The following is a 7238-nucleotide window of genomic DNA, read 5'->3' on the forward strand; positions in this document are numbered from 1 at the left end:
CTTCAACACAGGGGAGACGTAACATTGTTATAAAGTAGTACCGAATCTCTATGTATCTGAAAAAAAAGAGACTGGATACAATGCAAAATATAAGTAAGCAATCTTCATTCGTTCACAAACACAGTGTGCATACGTACTTTACGTACACATTATGATCTCTTCTGTTAGATCAGTTATCTTCAACAGGCTGAAATCATTTACCAGACTGTTTATATTCAACATTCCTTACATCACAGGCAATAAATCAATATACATTCAGAGGAAACACAACTTCCTCACTTTGGGTACAAGAAAAGATCTAGCAAGGACTAGGCAACATTATTCATAAAGCTCTTGCCAATAAATCAGATCAGGTTGATATAGTGAAATGTGGGAAAAAACACATGAGAGCTTGGAAAGCTAGAACCACAAAGTGCTTTCAGCTGAGTTTTAGATCTTCTAGCCATCATTCAGTTGTGTAAACAGTTCATGGTCTAAGGATTACATCCAGCAACTCTAACTGTCCTAACTGTGCTAATCAAGCAGCTATCATTCAATATCCTAAGGATACATTTTAAAATAAAACTTTACTTGATAGTTCAGAAAATATCGGTTTCGACTAATGGTTAAGTAAGTGAGGGAGAACCAACACTGTGTATTCTATGTCAAGTAGCATGGTTGACAAAGGTGTCAATTTTGACTAGGGACTTAGCAGTTCCAGAAGAACCAAAAGCAAGTGGTAAATGTTGTCACTACAGCTCTGGATAACTAACATATCTCAAATCTGGCCTGACCAACAACTTGGAGGAGCATGGAAAACATCTTGCACCAAAACGTTTCATGGTAGCATAGCTCTCTCAGGGTTGGGTGGAACTTAGTGTGTGCCTATAAGGATACAAGGACAGGAGATCGACTTCTTTATTAACATAGAAGTGGCCTGAAAGCTGGTAAATCTCACAGTGTATCAGGCCCTCCATGTGAAAACACAACTTTTACCAGTTGTTATAAACTTGGTTCTGGGAAATTACAATAGGCTAAACATCAAAGGGGAGACTGTGTCTAGGAGATGTTGATCACAGAATGAAGGTAATCATTTCTGACCTGGTTCTGGCACTTACAACCTCGAGATGGATGCAGAAATAATTAGTCAGTTTTGCCTGTGCAGCTGGTGAAATGAGGTTCCACAGAAAGTTATGTAATGTTAGCCATCTTATTGCCAAGGAACAGTGGACTGCACAAATGTATTAATTGGAGGGAATAATAGTTCCTCCATATTATCCCACAGTTTATTGCAGACAACATCTAGCACATTGATGCCATGTAACATGGTTATAGAGTCCACAGATGAAACAAACTGTTTTCTATTCAGTAAGGAAGCAGAATTATATTGTCCAAGCAAGGATGAAGTCCTGGTATTTCTTCGTAATCAGGGGCAATCAGCTATCCAGCTTTATGGTTGAAGTCATCAGTATGGTAAGAAAAGTGGAAGTAACTGAGTCTAATGGTGATACTAGGGTTAAACTTATTTTACCACATCTGAAAGCAAGTACACAGCTGCAAAAACATCTGATATCAGTGGTTGAGGATTATGCAGACAAGCTGGACCCAGAACAACAAAAGCAAATCTATGACTTGTTTTTGAATATGTCATTGTATCTGTGGATCCAATTGGATCAAACAACAGTAATTCACCATAACATTCAGATAACACATGTCCAACCAAGCAACTGTCATTCTGGCTTACCTGGAACACAACAAATCTAGCCAGCACTGAGATATATATGGATGTTTAGGGATGGAACCATACAACCTTTAGAGAGTGACTAGTTATCTGAAGTAATGATAGTCAGATAGACGGGAGGTTTCATCAAGATTCTGTGTTGATTTTAGACAGGTGAACGAGGTAACTCACTTCGATGACTTCCACTTGTCACAAACAGAAAAATGTCTGGACACGTTGAAAAGTGTCTATTGGTTAAACACTTTAAATCTGGCCAGTCCAGCTGGTTGAGTAGACCAAAGATTGTTTTCACCAAGAGAGATGCTCGAATGAGTCCTGCATAATGCCATTTAGCCAGTGGAATGGAGCTGCTACTTTTAAGAGGCTAATGGAGCTTACACTGAAGGGTATGCAACATGGTATATGTTGGTGTTTGGTTGCATGTTCAAATTTGCATATGGGAACCTGAGAATAGTATTCTTGCTGATAAAGAAAGCAGGCCTTGAAATTGAAATGAAAAAACTATGCACAGATATGGAATTTCTAGATCACATTGTTGGTTGAGATGGAATTTCTACAGACCCTGCTAAGATAGAAGCAGTGAGAGAATGACATTAACCTATGACTAATGGATAAGTCTGCAGTTTACTTGGTTTTATGTTATATTACCAATGATTTATGGCCAACTTCTCAAGATAGCACTGAGATGCACTTGGGATGGAGTGAGTGGCAATGCTGATCCCCAAAGCTTACTTTAGTGGAGGATCCAGTATTGACATATTCATGACAAAACAGTCATTTCCTATTGAACACTGACACAGTGGAATAAGCACAATGTTATTACACTTCCAGGATGCAGTAGAATGTGTAATCACATATGCTAGTTGTATACTCATGATTCTTGAACACATATACTATATTATAAAGATACAGCTGCTTGAAGTGGGGCAGAATGAGGCGGGATGCCTTCCCACATCTTTTCAGGAGGGCTCAAAACCATCTTGCTACCTTTTAGTGAACTGTAAGCTTTTCAGAAGGGAAAGGTTCAATATATGATGCAATAAATAATTATAGAGGCAAGAGAATGGGAATGTAAACTATATTTTTTATTTTAAAATGTCATGTAAGAATGAGGGAAGAATATGATAAAGTAGTATAGATGGAGCAAATGAATACTCTTGCTACAGGCTTGATTGGTGTGACTGAGATAATAACCATAAAATAACTTTTGTAGTTTCCATACTATAACTCGTAACAGTATACATCTGTTTATATATGAGTTTATTGTTTTATTGCCCTTTGGACTGTGTCTAACTAATAATTCCAATTACAAGTTGTAAATCACTTGGTGAACGTGCAGCTCATGTTACCATATCAAATTATGTAACACATGAGCTGCTCGCGAGTATACCTTATGAAGTATTATTATTATAGCTTTTATATGCGGAAACATCTGTTAGCTGAGTTCTTGCACAGATCTTAAAATATAACGTTGATAAACGGAAACATCGGCACATGTAGATATGTAGATCTTGAAAGTCGAGTTGTTTAAAACTTGAAAATAGCGTTGATAACTAGATCAATTGTTGGTTGAGATGATGCAAAGGAAATATCTGCTGAAACCTTTCGCTAGACACTAATCATAGCAGAACCGTCTGGAAAATGATCTATAGGAAATAGTACAGCTTATAAAATGAGTCAGATCAACGTAGGGCGGTAAGGCAATCACTGATTGGCATGTCCTTAAGCCAATAAGGAAATGTCACAGACCTACTGAAGGATGTGTAGATTGTAGGACAGGTTTAATAAAGGTGGCTTCCAAAGTATAGAGATAAAAGAATGACAGACCATTTGCAATAATTTTAAACCTGCTATCTGTGTAGTTGTCAGCACAAGTCAGGTTCACTAGTAAATGCTGGCCAATTGCTGATTCACATTTTGGTGGTAGAACTTTTGTTTTACAGGAGCGACATGGTAAATTCTTTTCTTTCGCACCCTTATTTCTTATGGATGTGGGTACACGTTGTTTAATTCTATTCTGCAGTCTTTGTGAAGTGTGACCTACATACCGAAATTCGCAGTGGCATGAGAATTCATAAATAACCATACTTTTCTGTGTGGTAGGTATCGAATTTTTGTGTGTGTTGCAGGCAACAGCCCTGAATATTGCTGGTCCTCCTCTAAAGACCATATAAAGTCATTAGTACATACTCACAGCCATCATCTACTTGATGAAGTGGGTAAAGGCTTACTCATTGGTTGATACTTTAACATAGTCTGTATATGATGTATTGGTTGAACTCTGGATGGCATGGTTTGGAGAACTGGAAGAGATTCACTTGAATTAGGGAGCTAATCTCAGCAGTCAAATATTCTTGAGTTGAGTAAAATGTTTGGTGTGGTGAAGACATGCGCTTTGCATTATCAAATTAGTCTAATGGTTTTTGGAACTGGTAATACAAACTACCAAGTACATGTTTACCATGTTTTTTAATCTCAATTAAATATACTGGAATGAACATTTCCCACATTTCATGATAGCATACAGAGCAAATGAATAGAGGTCTACATGTTGTTTCCTAAACATGCTTATGTTTAAGCTTAAAATCTTGCCCCCTTTTGACATTATGTATAGTCTTCCCCATAAAGTGAACATATCAAAATGACCACAATAATATGTGGAGTGGTTAAGGTCTGCATTAGTTGATGTGCACGAGCTTGCATGTCAATAGCTAGGAAAGATTGTCAAATATCAGAAGAAGCACTATGACAAGATAGTAAAGGAACAGATATACTAGCATGTTTGATATGTGGTGGTGGCATGAATGTAGCTCAGGCTAATACATCATACTTCGGCAAATTGGTCAATTGACTTATGTGCAAAAGCATGCGAAACAAATCAGTAAGTTGTGTCTGTATGTCAGAGATGAACAACTTATACATTGACTCAACCAAGAGTCAGCAAAAGTGACGATGCCATTTTATCTCATCTCAATTCACCCAGTGAGGAGAACAGTACATAATTGGCTATTTGTGATAAACCAGATGAGAAAATGATAGAATTAGATGCAAAATATAGCTCTTACAGTCATCTGAGCACCCAATGAAGGCCTCCTAATCATTTCGGCCAGGAGTGACCAACTAGCAAGTAGTTAGGATGGTTTGTTGATCGTAAAATTAATGGAACTGAAAGGGCTTAGCACCCCCTTGCTCCCTAATCTAGCAAACAGGATTTCACTAAAGAAGATATCTGATGGATATTTGCTGATAGCTACTCGATTATAACATTTGGGATGGTTTGTCTTAGTAGATATAGTGCATAGAACACCATAAGTTTGTAAGACTGAGTACAACAGCTAAAAGTTTGAACACTCAGCTGAAAGGTCAGTATAACCCTTTTTTGGGCTATTAGGTAGTATTTCATGGTATAGTATGAGCATTGTATTCTGTGATTGTCACTTGCTTATTTCATAAGTTAGGATGGTCATGTGGTTGAAAAAATCACTGATTCCTGAAAACTTCACTCAAACGATTTGAGTTAAGCACTCACCTGATCTGGCTGAGTGGTGAGAACTCTGCTGCCTGGTCTTTGCTAGGTTCTCACCTATACATCTCAACAATGAATGGTGTTTCTATATCCAGCAAGAGAATCAGTTTTCTTAGATTGTATGGTTATACACAGTGGTAACAGCACAAATATTAATCCTAGCTTATGAGAATTTTAGTTGAAAAGTCCTAGTTCAGCTGAATTCTGCCAGTGATTATTTATTTTTGATACCTGAAAAGACTCCATCCCGTGACTCAGCAGTAAGTCAGAAGGCTTATAATGCTAAAGACATGGTTTTGATATCCATGATAGTTAGAACACAGATAGCTTCTTGTGCAGTTTTATGCTTAACTACAAACAAACAAATGTTTGAAAAGAAAAACTAGTAGAATTTAGTGGCTCCTAGATGGCAACACATTATGGGACTACAGCTACTAAGCTGTAACTTTATAGATTGTCACAAAAGAAGGTTACCAAAGTAATGTGTAATGGTGATATATGTATATAGCAATATATCTTCATAAATAAATATATGTGTATGGTCTTAAACATGAATATGAATATTACATGAAATTATTCATGAGTGTTGTATAACATGAATGAATGAATTACACAAAGAAGCAACAGTTAAGCAACATTTGAAATGAAACAAAGGATTTGATCTGTATGTTAAGACCTGGTGATGTGAGGTTAACTGTGATTATTGACCTGTTAGGTATTATTTGAAGGTATAATGTATCTGTTATGATTATTAATGATATTAAAGGAATGTTTTAATTTCGACGTTGAAATATTTAGTAGGTAACGAATTTTGTTGAAGGACAAGTAAGAGTACTACAATATATTTTGATGGGATCAAATTGAAATATTTATTAGCGGGTGATATTATCAGAACGAAATGAAATTCAGAGACAGCAGCTTAAATATCAGATCAAATTAAAACTTGGTTTATCCAGTATTTTATTTGGTCAAAATATAATATTTTCAGTCACGTGGATTAAAAATTTATAAGCAAACAGTTTACTGAATATTTTTTAACATTATTTCAGTGGAAGTTGCAGTTATAATACAAAAAAAAAAATGCAGGCTGTGAGAGTACTCTCAGAAGCAGAAAGTAACCCACATGGTAAAGCCTTGTAAGTCACAACAAATTAGTACTAAACTAGTAATTAGAAGAAGTTCCCTAAGGAAAAACAATGTAAGCATTGGTGAATTTTAACAGTCATCTGACCCTACATTTTTAATCCAGATTTTTGCTAATTAAGATTGAATTATTGACCATTCTGGCTATCTCGTTCATCAACTAGCTGGTGGTTTTCTATTCCTTGTTGCACTTGTAAAAATATTTTCTTTATATGTATGTATTATTTTAGAATGTTTTTATTTATTTGTCTTTTGTATATTTTTGTTTATTAGCATCATTTGTATTTGAAGGGTTCATATATATATATATGTATGTATATTGCATTTGAATGTCAGCATATTTACCTCCTGATTTAAAGTTTTTTGTTTTTCTCAAATGATATGCTTACCATGTTTTATTATATTGTGTTTCAATGTGTAAAAAGGTCTGATTTGTGCTTTGAACATTATTAAACAGCTTATTTCTTTTCTTGATTGTTCTTATATTATTGTTACCTCTCCGTTCGTTAGTTAATTTTCCGTAACTTCGTTCCGACGAAACTTTAGCGACACAAGTCCTTTGTTAAATAAAACTGGTTTATTCTTTCTGAATATAACTTTGCGATACACTTAATTTCAACAGTCGCGCTATAACAAACGCTATAATTCTCAACGAACGTCTCACGTGCTCGACTTCAACAATACTCAGTCCCAATTACACACACTTTAACTGCAGTTCAATTACTCATTACCTCGTCACGTTGTGACCGTCTTATATATACAAGACTAACACATATCTAGTAAGCGCTAGAGCATTCATGAGAGAACAGGATATTTCTAGAAAAAACGACGTGTTACTAGCGTCACGTG

Source organism: Limulus polyphemus, unplaced genomic scaffold (assembly GCF_000517525.1).
Source record: "Limulus polyphemus unplaced genomic scaffold, Limulus_polyphemus-2.1.2 Scaffold1515, whole genome shotgun sequence".
In the NCBI taxonomy this organism is placed as follows: Eukaryota; Metazoa; Arthropoda; class Merostomata; order Xiphosura; family Limulidae; genus Limulus; species Limulus polyphemus.